The sequence below is a fragment of the Pseudophryne corroboree genome, chromosome 2, assembly GCF_028390025.1.
Source record: "Pseudophryne corroboree isolate aPseCor3 chromosome 2, aPseCor3.hap2, whole genome shotgun sequence".
Classification (NCBI taxonomy): domain Eukaryota; kingdom Metazoa; phylum Chordata; class Amphibia; order Anura; family Myobatrachidae; genus Pseudophryne; species Pseudophryne corroboree.
The window spans coordinates 795,547,561-795,568,522 of NC_086445.1; the positions used below are offsets into that span (position 1 = coordinate 795,547,561).

General features: G+C 46.2%; 1 long non-coding RNA gene across 1 annotated transcript in view; it reads left to right on the forward strand.

Annotated features, from left to right (window-relative positions):
- LOC135051257 (uncharacterized) overlaps nt 1-20,962 on the forward strand; it is a 146,121-nt gene that overhangs the window by 111,707 nt on the left and 13,452 nt on the right. The window contains exon 3 of the long non-coding RNA XR_010242139.1: nt 19,636-19,822. This is a non-coding gene — a long non-coding RNA (uncharacterized LOC135051257). The remainder of the gene's footprint in view (nt 1-19,635; nt 19,823-20,962) is intronic.

The window sequence follows — 20,962 nt, forward strand, 5'->3', positions numbered from 1 at the left end:
TCGTCCCCTCGGACATGGCGTCTACAAGAGTCCCTTTTCCTTAAACCCTCTAACATTAATGACATCACCGCCATGATTCAGACTTACTGTGCTGAAAATAGATCTCCGGATATATCTCCTGCAGTGTTATGGGAGGCCCATAAGGCCACGCTTCGTGGCCAACTTATCAATCTGGCTTCAACACATAAGAAGATAGAGACTAAACGTATCCATGATTTGGAAACGGAACTAACTTCTCTAACCCTTCTTCACCAGCGCTTCCCGAAAAAGCGTCTTTACACCAAAATTCTCTCACTTAAGGGACAGCTATCACAAATTCTCACGAAGAAAACGGTTAAATCTCTTCTATGGATCCGCCAGAAATTTTATGAAAAATCTGACAGAGCTGACACTCTACTGGCTCGCCGCCTCCGAGCTAAAAGGACCCAGAACCGCATACTTGCTTTGAAATGCTCTGACGGAACCGTGACCTGTGACCCCAAAATTATGGCCTCGCAATTTCATGATTACTATGAATCACTCTATAACTTACCCCCACCCACTCCCAATGACTCATCTCACACTTCCAATATCCAACATTACCTCACCACATGTCACTTGCCAAAACTTACGACCACAGACTTGGAGACGCTTAACGCCCCTATCTCCAACGAGGAAATACTGGTCACAATATCTCAATTGCGCCGTTCCTCGGCCCCGGGTCCCGATGGCTATACGGCCATCTATTACAAAAAATTTGCGCACTCACTCCTCCCGATGCTTCACTTATTATTCAACTCTTTACTAGAACTAGGCTCCCTGGACGCAGCAACCACCAGGGCTAACATTATTGTTATACCCAAACCTGACCGCGACCCGCTTGAAGTGACAAATTATAGGCCCATCTCATTATTAAATACAGACCTTAAACTATTCGCCAAAATTCTTGCGAACAGATTAGCCCCATTCCTACCGACCCTAATACATCCAGACCAAGTCGGCTTTATACCTAACCGACAGGCGGCGGACAATACTCGCCGGCTTATCAACCTTATACATCTCTCACACCGCGAGTCCCTTCCGACCCTGGTGGTGGCTTTGGATGCAGAAAAAGCCTTTGATAGGGTGGCATGGCCCTTTATCCGTCAAACCTTACAGAACATGGGCTTGCACGGAGCCTTTTATAATGCCGTTACCTCACTTTACTATAACCCGTCAGCTTCCATCCTCGTCAACGGCCTGGCTTCCCCATCACTCTCAATTAGAAATGGCACCCGGCAGGGCTGCCCACTCTCTCCATTGCTATTTGCCCTGGTGATGGAACCATTGGCGGCCAAAATCAGATTGAATACCAACATCTCGGGCGTCAAGGTGGGAACTCATGACTTCAAAATAGCATTGTATGCGGATGACGTTATTCTTACCTTGACTGACCCGCACGTGTCTCTGCAACACCTGTTTGAGGAGATTCAATCCTATAGCTTGCTATCTAATTACAAACTTAATGCTAGCAAAACAGAAATTTTAGATATACATGTGACTCCTCGGGACCTACGCCTCCTTCAATCTTCCTACCCATTTAAGTGGCAACACACCAAAATTAAGTATCTAGGAATTTATCTAACAAAGTCTCACACATCATTATACACGGCAAACTTTCCGCGTCTATTCGCTTCCATACGTACGGACCTGGGGGGCTGGAATAAATTTTTTATCTCTTGGCTTGGGCGTATAGCTGCTATTAAAATGAATATACTCCCACGCTTGCTATATCTTTGGCAGACCCTCCCTATCCATATCCCGACCAAAATATTGAAGAATCTGCAAAGAGATCTTTCAAATTTCATTTGGGCTGGAAAGAAACCCAGAGTTAAGATGCGAATAATCCAGCAGCATAGAGACTCAGGGGGCCTAGGTATGCCGGACCTGATTAATTACTATCGCGCCACACATTTGGCCTCCTGTGCATTATGGCACTCACCCCCTGAACAGAGATTATGGACTCTCTTGGAAGCTCAAGTGATAAATGTATACTCTCCTTCAACTCTGCTATGGTGCGAGCCCCGCTGCCGCCCGGCTCCGTCTCTTCTGCTGCCGACAATGCGCTTTGCTCTATTGATCTGGGATCAATGCACCCGCTATTATCGCCTTCGTTCCTATAACCCGTTGCTGACTCCCCTATGGAACAATTCCAAGTTCCCCCCTGGCACCAACCACCTTGCTTTTAAACACTGGACTTCACACAATGTCCTTTTCTTGTTCGATCTGGCCCCCCTTTCTTCATTCCCCATGTTTGCGGACCTGCAATCGCGATTCGCTCTCCCCCAATCAGCCTTCTATCAATTCCTACAAATTCGTCATCTTTACTCTACTTTAAGACACAATGCCCACCCTTCACCTAAAACGGCATTTGAATCTTTATGCTGTGGGCAACGTTCCACAAAAGGTTTGCTGTCTGCTATTTATCAAATTTTGCTATCACACAACTCCCCTGCCAAAGAATCTCATGAAATAGCATGGGAAAGAGATATGGGAGAGGCATTGACATTAGAGGAGTGGGTTGACATCAGACAAGAAATCGCTAAGAGCTCCTTATAGGTTCGTATTAAAGAAAATTCTTACAAAATTTACTATCGATGGTACCTAGTGCCATCTAGACTCCAGGCCATAAACCCGTCTTGCTCTGACAGATGTTGGAGACATTGTGGACAGAGGGGAACCATGCTGCATGTCTGGTGGTCCTGTGGGATCGTCCGACGCTACTGGCGACAAATTCATAAACTAATATTAGAAATTACTGAAGTGGTTGTTCCAGCCTCCCCTTCTTACTCTCTACTTTCACGTCCAATCCCAGACACACCTAGCCATCTACTAAAACTAATCAAACACATTTTAAACACGGCCAAATGCCAAATCGCAGCGAATTGGAAGTCCATCTCACCACCTACTCTTCCCGCCACTGTTAATGCTATATGGACCACATATAAACTAGAACGCATTACAGCTGCCCTACATGACACTTCCGTGACTTTCATACGCACCTGGACGCCCTGGACAACTCACTTTGAAGCTGAATTGCCATTGACAACCATTTGAATCACCTTAAATACGGATGATAGGAACCGATCTAGTGACCAGCCCTGTGCGGCCGACCTCCACCCCCCAACCCCCACTACCCCTCTTTATCTTTTCTTACTCTTTTTCTTTCTTCTAACGCTTTGTTCTCTCTTCCGTAACTATATTGAAGTTTCCACTTATGCTCTTTGCTACTCGACAAAGTGGATCACCACGCCCAATGCTGTTAGAAAGTGTGCATACCAACTTTTTTATCTTCTATAATGCCACAAAATGTTACACATTCTGTAATGATCCAAAAAGAAAATGTTGTATAACGTTTATACCTTTGTGATTCTTTATGCATAAATCAATAAAACTTATTTAAAAAAAAAAAAAAAAAAAAAAGAAAAGACTTAATTCAATATATATAATATATAAGATTCAATTCCTCCGTGGAGACATTCACCAGCAGCAATTGCCTCCAGAAAGTAGACGGGAACCTGAGATGGTGGATTCCAGTGGGGACGAATTAATAATCTATGAGGAGGGGGATGTCCACAGTGAAAGGGGTGATGAATCGGACGATGATGATGAGGTGGACATCTTGCCTCTGTAGAGCCAGTTTGTGCAAGGAGAGATTGATTGCTTCTTTTTTGGTGGGGGCCCAAACCAACCAGTCATTTCAGTCACAGTCGTGTGGCAGACCCTGTCGCCTAAATGATGGGTTCGTTAAAGTGTGCATGTCCTGTTTATACAACATAAGGGTGGGTGGGAGGGCCCAAGGACAATTCCATCTTGCACCTCTTTTTTCTTTCATTTTTCTTTGCATCATGTGCTGTTTGGGGAGTATTTTTTTGAAGGGCCATCCTGCGTGACACTGCAGTGACACTCCTAGATGGGCCAGGTGTTTGTGTCGGCCACTAGGGTCGCTTAGCTTAGTCACACAGCTACCTCATTGCGCCTCTTTTTTTCTTTGCGACATGTGCTGTTTGGGGAGTATTTTTTTTAAGGGCCATCCTGCCTGACACTGCAGTGCCACTCCTAGATGGGCCAGGTGTTTGTGTCGGCCACTAGGGTCGCTTAGCTTAGTCACACAGCTACCTCATTGCGCCTCTTTTTTTCTTTGCGTCATGTGCTGTTTGGGGAGTGTTTTTTTGAAGTGCCATCCTGCCTGACACTGCAGTGCCACTCCTAGATGGGCCAGGTGTTTGTGTCGGCCACTAGGGTCGCTTAGCTTAGTCACACAGCTACCTCATTGCGCCTCTTTTTTTCTTTGCGTCATGTGCTGTTTCGGGAGTATTTTTTTTAAGGGCCATCCTGCGTGACACTGCAGTGCCACTCCTAGATGGGCCAGGTGTTTGTGTCGGCCACTAGGGTCGCTTAGCTTAGTCACACAGCTACCTCATTGCGCCTCTTTTTTTCTTTGCGTCATGTGCTGTTTGGGGAGTATTTTTTTGAAGCGCCATCCTGCCTGACACTGCAGTGCCACTCCTAGATGGGCCAGGTGTTTGTGTCGGCCACTAGGGTCGCTTAGCTTAGTCACACAGCTAGTCAGCTACCTCATTGCGCCTCTTTTTTTCTTTGCGTCATGTGCTGTTTCGGGAGTATTTTTTTTAAGGGCCATCCTGCGTGACACTGCAGTGCCACTCCTAGATGGGCCAGGTGTTTGTGTCGGCCACTAGGGTCGCTTAGCTTAGTCACACAGCTACCTCATTGCGCCTCTTTTTTTCTTTGCGTCATGTGCTGTTAGGGGAGTATTTTTTTGAAGGGCCATCCTGCCTGACACTGCAGTGCCACTCCTAGATGGGCCAGGTGTTTGTGTCGGCCACTAGGGTCGCTTAGCTTAGTCACACAGCTACCTCATTGCGCCTCTTTTTTTCTTTGCGACATGTGCTATTTGGGGAGTATTTTTTTTAAGGGCCATCCTGCCTGACACTGCAGTGCCACTCCTAGATGGGCCAGGTGTTTGTGTCGGCCACTAGGGTCGCTTAGCTTAGTCACACAGCTACCTCATTGCGCCTCTTTTTTTCTTTGCGTCATGTGCTGTTTGGGGAGTATTTTTTTGAAGGGCCATCCTGCCTGACACTGCAGTGCCACTCCTAGATGGGCCAGGTGTTTGTGTCGGCCACTAGGGTCGCTTAGCTTAGTCACACAGCTACCTCATTGCGCCTCTTTTTTTCTTTGCGTCATGTGCTGTTTCGGGAGTATTTTTTTTAAGGGCCATCCTGCGTGACACTGCAGTGCCACTCCTAGATGGGCCAGGTGTTTGTGTCGGCCACTAGGGTCGCTTAGCTTAGTCACACAGCTACCTCATTGCGCCTCTTTTTTTCTTTGCGTCATGTGCTGTTTGGGGAGTATTTTTTTGAAGGGCCATCCTGTCTGACACTGCAGTGCCACTCCTAGATGGGCCAGGTGTTTGTGTCGGCCACTTGGGTCGCTGAGCTTAGTCACACAGCTACCTCATTGCGCCTCTTTTTTTCTTTGCGTCATGTGCTGTTTGGGGAGTATTTTTTTGAAGGGCCATCCTGCCTGACACTGCAGTGCCACTCCTAGATGGGCCAGGTGTTTGTGTCGGCCACTAGGGTCGCTTAGCTTAGTCACACAGCTAGTCAGCTACCTCATTGCGCCTCTTTTTTTCTTTGCGTCATGTGCTGTTTGGGGAGTATTTTTTTGAAGGGCCATCCTGCATGACACTGCAGTGCCACTCCTAGATGGGCCAGGTGTTTGTGTCGGCCACTAGGGTCGCTTAGCTTAGTCACACAGCTACCTCATTGCGCCTCTTTTTTTCTTTGCGTTATGTGCTGTTTGGGGAGTATTTTTTTGAAGGGCCATCCTGCGTGACACTGCAGTGCCACTCCTAGATGGGCCAGGTGTTTGTGTCGGCCACTAGGGTCGCTTAGCTTAGTCACACAGCTACCTCATTGCACCTCTTTTTTTCTTTGCGTCGTGTGCTGTTTGGGGAGTATTTTTTTGAAGGGCCATCCTGTCTGACACTGCAGTGCCACTCCTAGATGGGCCAGGTGTTTGTGTCGGCCACTTGGGTCGCTTAGCTTAGTCACACAGCTACCTCATTGCGCCTCTTTTTTTCTTTGCGTCATGTGCTGTTTGGGGAGTATTTTTTTTAAGGGCCATCCTGCCTGACACTGCAGTGCCACTCCTAGATGGGCCAGGTGTTTGTGTCGGCCACTAGGGTCGCTTAGCTTAGTCACACAGCTACCTCATTGCGCCTCTTTTTTTCTTTGCGTCATGTGCTGTTTGGGGAGTATTTTTTTGAAGGGCCATCCTGCCTGACACTGCAGTGCCACTCCTAGATGGGCCAGGTGTTTGTGTCGGCCACTAGGGTCGCTTAGCTTAGTCACACAGCTACCTCATTGCGCCTCTTTTTTTCTTTGCGTCATGTGCTGTTTCGGGAGTATTTTTTTTAAGGGCCATCCTGCGTGACACTGCAGTGCCACTCCTAGATGGGCCAGGTGTTTGTGTCGGCCACTAGGGTCGCTTAGCTTAGTCACACAGCTACCTCATTGCGCCTCTTTTTTTCTTTGCGTCATGTGCTGTTTGGGGAGTATTTTTTTGAAGGGCCATCCTGTCTGACACTGCAGTGCCACTCCTAGATGGGCCAGGTGTTTGTGTCGGCCACTTGGGTCGCTGAGCTTAGTCACACAGCTACCTCATTGCGCCTCTTTTTTTCTTTGCGTCATGTGCTGTTTGGGGAGTATTTTTTTGAAGGGCCATCCTGCCTGACACTGCAGTGCCACTCCTAGATGGGCCAGGTGTTTGTGTCGGCCACTAGGGTCGCTTAGCTTAGTCACACAGCTAGTCAGCTACCTCATTGCGCCTCTTTTTTTCTTTGCGTCATGTGCTGTTTGGGGAGTATTTTTTTGAAGGGCCATCCTGCATGACACTGCAGTGCCACTCCTAGATGGGCCAGGTGTTTGTGTCGGCCACTAGGGTCGCTTAGCTTAGTCACACAGCTACCTCATTGCGCCTCTTTTTTTCTTTGCGTTATGTGCTGTTTGGGGAGTATTTTTTTGAAGGGCCATCCTGCGTGACACTGCAGTGCCACTCCTAGATGGGCCAGGTGTTTGTGTCGGCCACTAGGGTCGCTTAGCTTAGTCACACAGCTACCTCATTGCACCTCTTTTTTTCTTTGCGTCGTGTGCTGTTTGGGGAGTATTTTTTTGAAGGGCCATCCTGTCTGACACTGCAGTGCCACTCCTAGATGGGCCAGGTGTTTGTGTCGGCCACTTGGGTCGCTGAGCTTAGTCACACAGCTACCTCATTGCGCCTCTTTTTTTCTTTGCGTTATGTGCTGTTTGGGGAGTATTTTTTTGAAGGGCCATCCTGCGTGACACTGCAGTGCCACTCCTAGATGGGCCAGGTGTTTGTGTCGGCCACTAGGGTCGCTTAGCTTAGTCACACAGCTACCTCATTGCACCTCTTTTTTTCTTTGCGTCATGTGCTGTTTGGGGAGTATTTTTTTGAAGGGCCATCCTGCCTGACACTGCAGTGCCACTCCTAGATGGGCCAGGTGTTTGTGTCGGCCACTTGTGTCGCTTAGCTTAGCCATCCAGCGACCTTGGTGCAAATTTTAGGACTAAAAATAATATTGTGAGGTGTGAGGTGTTCAGAATAGACTGGAAATGAGTTGAAATTATGGTTATTGAGGTTAATAATACTATGGGATCAAAATGACCCCCAAATTCTATGATTTAAGCTGTTTTTTAGGGTTTTTTGAAAAAAACACCCGAATCCAAAACACACCCGAATCCGACAAAAAAAATTCGGTGAGGTTTTGCCAAAACGCGTTCGAAGCCAATACACGGCCGCGGAACCGAACCCGAAACCAAAACCCAAAACCCGAAAAATTTCCGGTGCACATCACTAATTGAGGTTAATAATACTATGGGATCAAAATTACCCCCAAATTCTGTGATTTTAGCTGTTTTTTTCAAAAATCATCCAGATCCAAAACCAAAACACGAGCGGGGAATTAGAACCAAAACACAAAACACGAAAAGTTCCCGCCGCACATCTCTAGTCAGAATGACCCCCTAGGCCCAGTGTCCATTCTCCATGTTCTTCCATCTGGGGCAGTGGTTCGCAAACTGTGTGCTGGGGCACCCTGGGGTACCTTGGGACACTTGCAGGGGTGCCTTGGTTTGGTGGTCCACGACCAATTTCAATAATTTATGATCAGTACAATAGGGAAAACCAGTACAAGTGGCTGGCAGTCATAAAATATGTGGTAAAAGAAGTGAATCCTGCCCCCTGCCACAAAATTAAACCTGAGGATGACATCTAAACACAATTTACTTAATTTCATTTTTTTTTTCAAAATTTCTCAATAAGAAACGTTTGCCTTAGGGGTGCCGTGAAGAAAATTCGGACACTATAGGGTGCCATGATTCAAAAAAGTTTGTGAACCACTGATCTAGGGGGTATATTTACTGAAGTGCAGTTTTTTTTAGAAGTGAAGGTGCCATAGCAACCAATCAGATTCTACTTATCATTTATCCAGCACCATCTAGAAGATAATAGCTAGAATATGATTGGTTGCTATTTGCAACATCTCCACTTCTAAAAACCCGCACTTTAGTAAATATACCCACCAGGGGGTTGCATAATTTTGCACAGTAAAATGCAGCAGCCATGCCGCAACCAAAAAACTCTGAATCAGCCCCCAGGTTCTGTACCCAGCAATAAAGAAAATTAACGGCTCACTTTTAAATCTCTGTAAAGATGGGCGTGTTTCATGGCAAGAGAGTGAGACCTTTATTAAATTGTCCAAATAAAACATTTGTCAGTGCCGTGATATGCGGCATTAAGAAATGGATCTTAGGGCAAAAATGCTGAGGTTTAGAAACGTCTCTATAGTCTCTGATGTTAGAAATGGAAATTGTGGTCATCGCTTTAGATTAGGGTTTAGCTTATTCCCAGGTTGCACAATGAGAACTGAGCTGCAGCGACTTCTCTAAACCAAAAATATGAATAAAGGTCACTTTGCAAAAGAACTCCTGGTGGGAACTTTGCGGTCAGCGGTTCACCGCGAGTAACCTCAACCGCTGACTGCAAAGTTCCCACCATTGGATACAATGGAGCGCCTATGCGCTACATTGTATCTCTGCCGTGCGCAGCCTGAGTGACAGCTCAGGAGCGCACAGGCAATCAGGAGAGTGCCACGACGTGGCACTCCCTGATTAGCTGAAGGGACCCTCTGTGACAGGAGTCACGGGGGGTCTCGGCAGTCGGGGAAAGGGGTCCCATGTGTAAACATGGGACCCCTTTCAGAGCGTGGTTCGGGTTTTTCAGTTTGTTTTTTTGCCAAGTACGTGGATTACAAGCTCAGAAGAGGACCGATCTACACTGGATTGTGTGAGTATAATTTTATTCACAGGTACCCCATGGATTCTACTTGGAGAAGTGGACCGAGCCACGTGTGAACATAGGTAAGTATGTGTGAATGTAGGTGTGCATGTATGTAATAAAGTTTTACTTTCAAGGTGTGTTAGTTCTGTTTTTATTTGGGCATTTTTTTTGTAGTAGTACTACAGGTACCAGCGGGCCCGTTTTTCCACCGCATGCTGGTACTTGTGGTTCTCCAAGTACCAGCTTGCGGGGGAGGCTTGCTGGGACTTGTAGTACTGCTACAAAAAACAATATTCTTATTTTTACACATGCTATCAACCCCCCATCCGCAGCCCTTGGATGGGGGGGACAGCCTCGGGCTTCACCCCTGGCCCTTGGGTGGCTGGAGGGGGGACCCCTTGATTTAAGGGGTCCCCACTCCTCCAGGGTACCCCGGCCAGGAGTGACTAGTTAGTGATTTAATGCCAGGGGCGCAGGGACCTATATAAAAGTGTCCCCCCGGCTGTGGCATTATCTCTCTGACTAGTGGAGCCCAGTGCTGGTGTTAAAAATACGGGGGACCCCTACGCTTTTTGTCCCCCGTATTTTTGGCACCAGGACCAGGCGCAGAGCCCGGTGCTGGTTGTTAAAATATGGGGGATCCCCAGTAAATTTTTTCCCCATATTTTTGCAACCAGGACCGGCTCAAAGAGCCCGAGGCTGGTTGTGCTTAGGAGGGGGGACCCCACGCAATTTTTTTTTTACATTTTTACACTAAACGACCCTTTCCCATAGATAACCATGCACAGATCTCACTGATCCGTGTATGATTATCCAAACTCGCCAGGAAAAAGCAGGTTTATTTTTTTGCTGCTTTTTTTAACGAATCACAAAAAAAAACACCCGCACTTGAGCATTCAGAGACTAACACCCAAATACGAATTAATAGTGAATACCCGTGTTGTATGAAATAACAGCCGCATTTGACCGATGGTCTATTCATTCGTATTTCTCAACTTAGCCTTGAAAACCATTACGAATAGCCCAAACACTGCCGAGATTTGTGCTTAGTGAATTCCCGTGTCGGGACTTAGAAAAAAAAACACAAATCGGTCAAACTCGGATTATTAGTAAATATAGGCCATAGACTCTCATTCATTCCATTGTATCAATATATATATATATATATATATAGTGTGTACAAAAGAGTGCAAATAGCGCTGCAACCCAATATTTTATAACCAGATATCCCCAAATGGGAGATTTTTGAATTTCAAATTATAGTGAAATAACCAATAAATAAACAATAAATAAATTAGTGATAAATATATTAGTGAACACTCCCAATTAGAATGGTGTCGCAACCAGATTTCTAAAAAGTCAGATTCCCAAGGGAACTTATTTTCAAAATTGTTCTAGTGATAAATCAGTTGTGCCTTCAGTGTTTGTGAATAGTTCATTATAAATGCTTAGATGACAATTAGAATATGCGTACCAGACACACGTAGAACAGTTGCCTTATATGGAATGTCTTTGCATCAGGATGTCCCTTACTCGTACTGACTCTCCGTTTCAATCCGTCCAGGTGTTGGTGTGGAGTTTGTACGTATATGCAAGACAATGTATCAGTAAGCTGCTCTTAAAAGTGACATAGTACTGCTTTGTGCAAAGCTTGCAATAAAAGTGAATATGTGCAGAAAAGTGCTTAAGTGCTTTTTGAATAAATATGAATAAAATAGAGTAATATAGATGCAAGTATGTTGCTGAGAGTGTGCTGACCCCCTTTTCTTAGGTAATGTGCTTAGGTACCATTTATTAAGGGTGCAACACCGTATCTCTAAGTGATTCAGAGGAGATCAAAAAATATATTCATACGAAGCACTTACATATAAAATTGCACTAAATTGAATGATGCTTTCGTCATTCCATCATCAGACTTATGTGCATAAAAGAATCAAAGCTCCCACATGGGAAGGAAAAGCCTCTGATAGTGTAGTATCATTTAAAAAATTATTTAATAATACACAAAGTGACAGAAAACATATAGATGGACTCGTACAATTGAAAAATACATATGAGCTTATCTGTTATTCCTCAAATAGGAGCGGAGCGCCGGTAGGTGCCCAACGCGTTTCGTCCCTTAGTTCATTTCTGGGACTTTAACCCCTGCGCAAATATGTGTAACGAAGATCTCTGAATTCTATTATTATGTGGGATTTATATCTGGTTACTGTTATCATTCAGGGTGCTGGGGGAAACAAATGCCTTTTTTTCTTGCTAATACCCCTCCCTTTCAAGCACCTGAATGATATCACTAAGCTAATTGAGCATCTACCAATATATATATATATATATATATATATGGATAGTTACCCTGACAAATGGCTATATTGTATCAAAAACAAAACAGATATGCTAATTACATCTCTAATATTAAATGGTCATGTAGACAGTGCCAATTCACAGGCACATAAACAGGTAGAAAAAATAAGAATTTACTTACCGATAATTCTATTTCTCGTAGTCCGTAGTGGATGCTGGGGACTCCGTAAGGACCATGGGGGGGTAGCGGCTCCGCAGGAGACTGGCCACAAAAGTAAAGCTTTAGAACTACCTGGTGTGCACTGGCTACTTCCCCCATGACCCTCCTCCAAGCCTCAGTTAGGATACTGTGCCCGGACGAGCGTACACAATAAGGAAGGATTTTGATCCCGGGTAAGACTCATACCAGCCACACCAATCACACCGTATAACTCGTGATCTAAACCCAGTTAACAGCATGATAACAGAGGAGCCTCTAGAAAAGATGGCTCACTACAGCAATAACCCGATTTTTTGGTAACAATAACTATGTACCAGTATTGCAGACAATCCGCACTTGGGATGGGCGCCCAGCATCCACTACGGACTACGAGAAATAGAATTATCGGTAAGTAAATTCTTATTTTCTCTAACGTCCTAAGTGGATGCTGGGGACACCGTAAGGACCATGGGGATTATACCAAAGCTCCCAAACGGGCGGGAGAGTGCGGATGACTCTGCAGCACCAAATGAGAGAACTCCAGGTCCTCCTCAGCCAGGGTATCAATTTTGTAGAATTTTACAAACGTATTTGCTCCTGACCAAGTAGCTGCTCGGCAAAGTTGTAAAGCCGAGACCCCTCGGGCAGCCGCCCAAGATGAGCCTATCTTCCTTGTGGAGTGGGCATTTACAGATTTTTGGCTGTGGCAGGCCTGCCACAGAATGTGCAAGCTGAATTGTACTACAAATCCAACGAGCAATAGTCTGCTTAGAAGCAGGAGCACCCAGCTTGTTGGGTGCATACAGGATAAACAGCGAGTCAGATTTTCTGACACCAGCCGTCCTGGAAACATATATTTTCAGGGCCCTGATAACGTCTAGCAACTTGGAGTCCTCCAAGTCCCTAGTAGCCGCAGGCACCACAATAGGTTGGTTCAGGTGAAACGCTGAAACCACCTTAGGGAGAAACTGAGGACGAGCCCTCAATTCCGCCCTGTCCGAATGGAAAATCAGATAAGGGCTTTTACAGGATAAAGCCGCCAATTCTGACACGCGCCTGGCCCAGGCCAGGGCCAACAGCATGACCACTTTCCATGTGAGATATTTTAACTCCACAGATTTAAGTGGTTCAAACCAATGTGACTTTTGGAACCCAAAAACTACATTGAGATCTCAAGGTGCCACTGGAGGCACAAAAGGAGGCTGTATATGCAGTACCCCTTTTACAACGTCTGAACTTCAGGGACTGAAGCTAGTTCTTTTTGGAAGAAAATTGACAGGGCCGAAATTTGAACCTTAATGGACCCCAATTTCAGGCCCATAGACAGTCCTGTTTGCAGGAAATGTAGGAATCGACCCAGTTGAATTTCCTCCGTCGGGCCTTACTGGCCTCGCACCACGCAACATATTTTCGCCAAATGCGGTGATAATGTTTTGCGGTTACATCCTTCCTGGCTTTGATCAGGATAGGGATGACTTCATCCGGAATGCCTTTTTTCCTTCAGGATCCGGCGTTCAACCGCCATGCCGTCAAACGCAGCCGCGGTAAGTCTTGGAACAGACAGGGTCCTTGCTGGAGCAGGTCCCTTCTTAGAGGTAGAGGCCACGGATCCTCCGTGAGCATCTCTTGAAGTTCCGGTTACCAAGTCCTTCTTGGCCAATCCGGAGCCACGAATATAGTGCTTACTCCTCTCCATCTTATCAATCTCAGTACTTTGGATCTGAGAGGCAGATGAGGGAACACATACACTGACTGGTACACCCACGGTGTTACCAGAGCGTCTACAGCTATTGCCTGAGGGTCCCTTGACCTGGCGCAATACCTGTCGAGTTTTTCCCAACGGTTTATAATCATGTGGAAGACTTCTGGGTGAAGTCCCCACTCTCCCGGGTGGAGGTCGTGTCTGCTGAGGAAGTCTGCTTCCCAGTTGTCCACTCCCGGAATTGCTGACAGTGCTATCACATGATTTTCCGCCCAGCGAAGAATCCTTGCAGCTTCTGCCATTGCCCTCCTGCTTCTTGTGCCACCCTGTCTGTTTACGTGGGTGACTGCCGTGATGTTGTCCGACTGGATCAACACCGGCTGACCTTGAAGCAGAGGTCTTGCTAAGCTTAGAGCATTGTAAATGGCCCTTAGCTTCAGGATATTTATGTGAAGTGATGTCTCCAGGCTTGACCATAAGCCCTGGAAATTCCTTCCCTGTGTGACTGCTCCCCAGCCTCGCAGGCTGGCATCAGTGGTCACCAGGACCCAGTCCTGAATGCCAAATCTGCGGCCCTCTAGAAGATGAGCACTCTGCAACCAACACAGGAGGGACACCCTTGTTCTTGGTGACAGGGTTATCCGCTGATGCATCTGAAGATGCGACCCGGACCATTTGTCCAGCAGGTCCCACTGGAAAGTTCTTGCGTGGAATCTGCCGAATGGGATTGCTTCGTAGGAAGCCACCATTTTACCCAGAACCCTTGTGCATTGATGCACTGAGACTTGGCTCGGTTTTAGGAGGTTCCTGACTAGCTCGGATAACTCCCTGGCTTTCTCCTCCGGGAGAAACACCTTTTTCTGGACTGTGTCCAGGATCATCCCTAGGAACAGAAGACGAGTCGTCGGAACCAGCTGCGATTTTGGAATATTGAGAATCCAATCGTGCTGCCGCAACACTACCTGAGATAGTGCTACACCGACCTCCAACTGTTCCCTGGATCTTACCCTTATCAGGGAATCGTCCAAGTAAGGGATAACTAAAATTCCCTTCCTTCGAAGGAATATCATCATTTCGGCCATTACCTTGGTAAAGACCCGGGGTGCCGTGGACCATCCATACGGCAGCGTCTGAACTGATAGTGACAGTTCTGTACCATAAACCTGAGGTACCCTTGGTGAGAAGGGTAAATTTAGACATGAAGGTAAGCATCCTCGATGTCCCGAGACATCATGTAGTCCCCTTCTTCCAGGTTCGCAATCACTGCTCTGAGTGACTCAATCTTGAATTTGAACCTCTGTATGTAAGTGTTCAAAGATTTTAGATTTAGAATCGGTCTCACCGAGCCGTCCGGCTTCGGTACCACAACAGTGTGGAATAATACCCCGTTCCCTGTTGCAGGAGGGGTACCTTGATTATCACCTGCTGGGAATACAGCTTGTGAATGGCTTCCAAAACTGTCTCCCTGTCAGAAGGAGACATCGGTAAAGCCGACTTTAGGAAACGGCGAGGGGGAGACGTCTCGAATTCCAATTTGTACCCCTGAGATATCACCTGAAGGATCCAGGGGTCTACTTGCGAGTGAGCCCACTGCGCGCTGAAATTCATTGAGACGGGCCCCCCACCGTGCCTGATTCTGCTTGTAAAGCCCCAGCGTCATACTGAGGGCTTGGCAGAGGCGGGAGAGGGTTTCTGTTCCTGGGAACTGGCTGATTTCTGCAGCCTTTTTCCTCTCCCTCTGTCACGGGGCAGAAATGAGGAACCTTTTGCCCGCTTGTCCACGAAAAGACTGCGCCTGATAATACGGCGTCTTCTCATGTTCCAGATGCCGTTTGAAAACCGCATCACCTGACCACTGTCGTGTCCATAACCCTCTACTGGTAGAAATGGACAACGCACTTAGACTTGATGCCAGTCGGCAAATATTCCGCTGTGCATCACGCATATATAGAAATGCATCTTTTAAATGCTCTATAGGCAAAAATATACTGTCCCTATCTAGGGTATCAATATTTTCAGTCAGGGAATCCGACCACGCCAACCCAGCACTGCACATCCAGGCTGAGGCGATTGCTGGTCGCAGTATAACACCAGTATGGGTGTAAATACATTTTAGGATACCCTCCTGCTTTCTATCAGCAGGATCCTTAAGGGCGGCCATCTCAGGAGAGGGTAGAGCCCTTACAAGCGTGTGAGCACTTTATCCACCCTAGGGGGTGTTTCCCAACGCACCCTAACCTCTGGTGGGAAAGGATATAATGCCAATAACATTTTAGAAATTATCAGTTGTTATCGGGGGAAACCCACGCATCATCACACACCTCATTTAATTTCTCAGATTCAGGAAAACTACAGGTAGTTTTTCCTCACCGAACATAATACCCCTTTTTGGTGGTACTCGTATTATCAGAAATGTGTAAAACATTTTTCATTGCCTCCATCATGTAACGTGTGGCCCTACTGGAAGTCACATTTGTCTCTTCACCGTCGACACTGGAGTCAGTATCCGTGTCGGCGTCTATATCTGCCATCTGAGGTAACGGGCGCTTTAGAGCCCCTGACGGCCTATGAGACGTCTGGACAGGCACAAGCTGAGTAGCCGGCTGTCTCATGTCAACCACTGTCTTTTATACAGAGCTGACACTGTCACGTAATTCCTTCCAACAGTTCATCCACTCAGGTGTCGACCCCCTAGGGGGTGACATCACTATTACAGGCAATCTGCTCCGTCTCCACATCATTTTTCTCCTCATACGTGTCGACACAAACGTACCGACATACAGCACACACACAGGGAATGCTCTGATAGAGGACAGGACCCCACTAGCCCTTTGGGGAGACAGAGGGAGAGTTTGCCAGCACACACCAGAGCGCTATATATATACAGGGATAACCTTATATAAGTGTTTTTCCCCTTATAGCTGCTGTATCTTTAATACTGCGCGTAATTAGTGCCCCCCCTCTCTTTTTTAACCCTTTCTGTAGTGTAGTGACTGCAGGGGAGAGCCAGGGAGCTTCCCTCCAACGGAGCTGTGAGGGAAAATGGCGCCAGTGTGCTGAGGAGATAGGCTCCGCCCCCTTATCGGCGGCCTTATCCCGTTTTTCTATGTATTCTGGCAGGGGTTAAATGCATCCATATAGCCCAGGAGCTATATGTGATGCATTTTTTTGCCATCCAAGGTGTTTTTATTGCGTCTCAGGGCGCCCCCCCCCCAGCGCCCTGCACCCTCAGTGACCGGAGTGTGAAGTGTGCTGAGAGCAATGGCGCACAGCTGCAGTGCTGTGCGCTACCTTGTTGAAGACAGGACGTCTTCTGCCGCCGATTTTCCGGACCTCTTCTGTCTGGCTCTGTAAGGGGGCCGGCGGCGCGGCTCTGGGACCCATCCATGGCTGGGCCTGTGATCGTCCCTCTGGAGCTAATGTCCAGTAGCCTAAGAAGCCCAATCCACTCTGCACGCAGGTGAGTTCGCTTCTTCTCCCCTTAGTCCCTCGATGCAGTGAGCCTGTTGCCAGCAGGTCTCACTGAAAATAAAAAACCTAAAACTAAACTTTTCACTAAGCAGCTCAGGAGAGCCACCTAGTGTGCACCCTTCTCGTTCGGGCACAAAATCTTAACTGAGGCTTGGAGGAGGGTCATGGGGGGAGGAGCCAGTGCACACCAGGTAGTTCTAAAGCTTTACTTTTGTGCCCAGTCTCCTGCGGAGCCGCTACCCCCCCATGGTCCTTACGGAGTCCCCAGCATCCACTTAGGACGTTAGAGAAATAAACAAAAACATAGTCCAAATGCAAGGGATTATTGTATAGCACAGAGCTACCTCGATCAACTAAGTTTATATTTCAAGTTGCTCTAGTTCTGGTATAGTTGAGAGCTATAGGTGGAATTAGGGCCACCCGTATTCACAGCTTCTTCGCATTAGACAGATCACATCTGATCCGGTAGTGGCTGAACAACAAATGTGTGAAATGGTGCAGAAATTTACTATGCGGGGTTACCACCCAACTTTGTAGGGCCTTTTATTGTTCCTAGAGTATCATTAACCTCAATAACATTAATTTCCAGTCATTTCCTGTCAATTTTGACCACCTCACAGCTTACTATATTGTATTCACCAATATTGGCCAAAGGCTCCAGTGAACTGGTTGGTTACTAAGCGACAGGGCAGCGGCACAAACACACTGCAGTTTATAGAACATCTATGAAACATTGCCACAGTGTACTGGGGAACAGTGCACAAAACATTACAAACAATAGATCTATATATATATTTTTCGCTTTCTTTTTTTAATTCGCAGCTCGGTTCAGCGATGTGGATTCACAAGGCTTTGAACAAAGGTCACTATCGTAAAGCACAAGACGCCAGGAGTGCCGCACCCCTGGGATATATATATATATATATATATATATGTGAACTAGACACAGACTGTAACAGTTGGGAGGCCCCAGGACCCAGTAGATACTCACCACAACATGGGTGTCTGGAGGGACAGCGGGAGGGCTGCGGGTGGCTGTTGCTGTTTGTAAAGGCCCCCTTAGACCAAGTCTGTCACAGGTGCTGGAGGGAGGCTGTATGGGCACAACTGCAGGGCTGGCCTGGCTCAGTGCTGCTGATCCTCAGCTGCAGCAACAGTAGAGAGTGAAAGCGCCGGCGTGCAGCGCAGCGTCAGAGTTATGAACGGCAACCCGAGGACCGGACCAAGTAAAAGTGTACGAGGGGGTTGGTGTTGGAGTGGTCGGCATGTTGATTAGGTTTTTTTTGTGGTGGACGCAGGTGAGCAGTTTATAAAACAATAGATGATGCTGCAGACACCATTTTTGTGTCCCTGATTCACGGGGCCACTCTGACCTTCGGGGCCCAATCTGGATGTCTGGATCTCTTTGTCCCCCCCTATCACCAGGCCTGGCCACAGCGAAATGAAAGTGCTCTCCCAAACACTGTGAAAGATCGCTGTGAAAGACAGATTTCTGACATACAGATATAGCCATCGTGGCAATGATGAACGTGGCTAATCTGTATTCTGAGATATTTCTGAATTTTTAACTGAAGCCAGTGTAAAGAAAACTTTTTCAGCTCCTATATCTATCTTCATCAGGGTCCTTGGCGATGTTTTCGCCATCCTCCGTGCTGCTGGTGGTGTCATCCACCCCTGAGATGCAGCCTAAAATAGCACTTGTTAAGGATAGTAGTAACTGCTCTTCTCATACTGTTTGACTGTGATACCTCACTACAGCATCTCTACTTGGACTAATAGGGGGTATCACATTTGTAAATGGACTCATAGTTCTGCTCTGTGTTATGGATGCTCCAGTGCTGCAGGGGGTAACAGTTCCCCTACTAGATGATGCCAGCAGTTAGCAGGGAGACACTAGGACCCAGGAAGATGACAGCCACGGCACCCAGAGAGTGGGAAGAGCCAGAGCCCCAGCAATAGGCTGACCTGTGAACTCAGAGGTGACGGAGCCTGTTGAGAGGTAGAGAAAGCTCTGAGGGCAGATGGAGCTGGTGTGCCATCCTGTGATAGCGTGTGCTGGAGTGGCTATGAGGGAAAGTCTGAGCTGCCACGTCATTGTGAGAAAGGCAGTAGGAGGCTGAGCGGCGACTGTGTAGAAAGCGCTGCCTAGCAACAAGCGATTGGCCAGAGAGAGGGAGAGAGCGTAAATCAGAATTATATTTACTAACTTTAGAGACAGAGACACTTAGCAACTCAAGTACTAAAAAATGATATAAGCTATCTCTACTAATTGGGACTATCTAATTTTGCCTGGTTTGTGACAGAATTGTGACAACTGATTGTTACAGAGATAAAGCTGTGGAACTTGGACAGTAAAACAAAACAACCCCTGTTTATATGACAGAAATAAGTGGCACGTGGAGAGTTCTGTCGTTTTAAATTATATTTATACGTTGACACCATCTGGTAATTTTATTTACAAAAGTGTATTTTTATTTTATATTGTGTATATAATAAAACTGTAAATATACTGATTTACCAGTGCTATCTTTCTCTTATATTGTTTTTTTCTTTTTTGAAGGTTTGGGTATCCCTCTGAGATGGCTGCAGGTGGATCAGTTTGTGTAATTAACTAGGTGTGAACAGCAGCGTTGAGTACTACTTGAGTGTAAAAGCTTAACTGTTTGGAGTCCAGTCCAATCCACCACCTACACCACACTGTCTCCCCTGTGGACCCTATGGACCTCGAAGAAAGAGAGTTAACCAAGGTAAGTCTACCATAGCTCTCCTTTTTTAAATTTCTTAATAAGAAACTTTTGGCCTAGGAGTGCCGTGAAAAAAATTCTGATACTCTAAGGTGGCATGATTCAAAAAAGTTTGGGAACCACTGGCATAGAAAATGAATTGGTGATGATGTTGTTGTTTGCTATTGAAAAATCACATTTATTATATCATAATAGACATACACGCAGACCCCTGTGTTTTGGTTTTGATGCTAATTCATCATCATGTTTTGGTTTTGGCAAAACCAGGCTCAAGTGTTTTAATTCAGATTTGGATTTCGGTTTGGTTTAAAATTGTAAAAAAAAAAAAATCATAATTCTTGATATAAAAAACTGCTAAAATCATGTAATATTTGTAATCCAATCCCTGAATTTAGGATTTAAAATCCGAAATCTGAACTGCAGTAAGATTTGAACCAGGAGTCAGCACTGAACAGATCTCCCCAGATATACAGACCTGGTTTTGGATCGGTTTGGATCCACAAAATTTGGGTGGATTCGGATTTCTGGAGAACCGAACCGCACATCTCTATATCTTTGTATTACTGCCTTATGTAATTAGTGTTGTATTTGTGTGTATTACCTATTGAGTAAACTAAAGAGATTTGTTTTGTTTTGCTGGTCGGAAGAGCTGGGTGTACTGCATACTGTTAGAGAATTTTGGAAAAAGTCAATGGGCTCAAATTTCTTTTTGCTTTTGGCCCTTCAAAATAGAAAAAACAGCCCTGACAATCTGTTCATGTATTATTGGTAAGTACGACCTCGATGAGAGTTGAGCTTCACTCCCCATTAGCACTCATGTTTGTTTGTTTTGTATAGGGACTAACCATAGTAGAATTTTTTAGTTACTCATAAATCTTTATTCAGCTGATTGACTACTTATAAAACGTATGAGTTATATGGCTTATTGCAGCAGCTTACTGTATAATACTAAAGTGAAGCAGCTTGAATACTCAAATGAATTGTAAGTTTCAAACAGAATCAGGTGAGTTAGAATACAGATACAAGTACACAAATATTGTCTATGCCAGTGGTTCCCCAACTTGTGCTGTGGCACCTTGGGGCGCCTTGGGGCATCTGCAGTGGTGCCCTGGGTGGTGGTCCAGGATGGGATGCCGGCGGTCA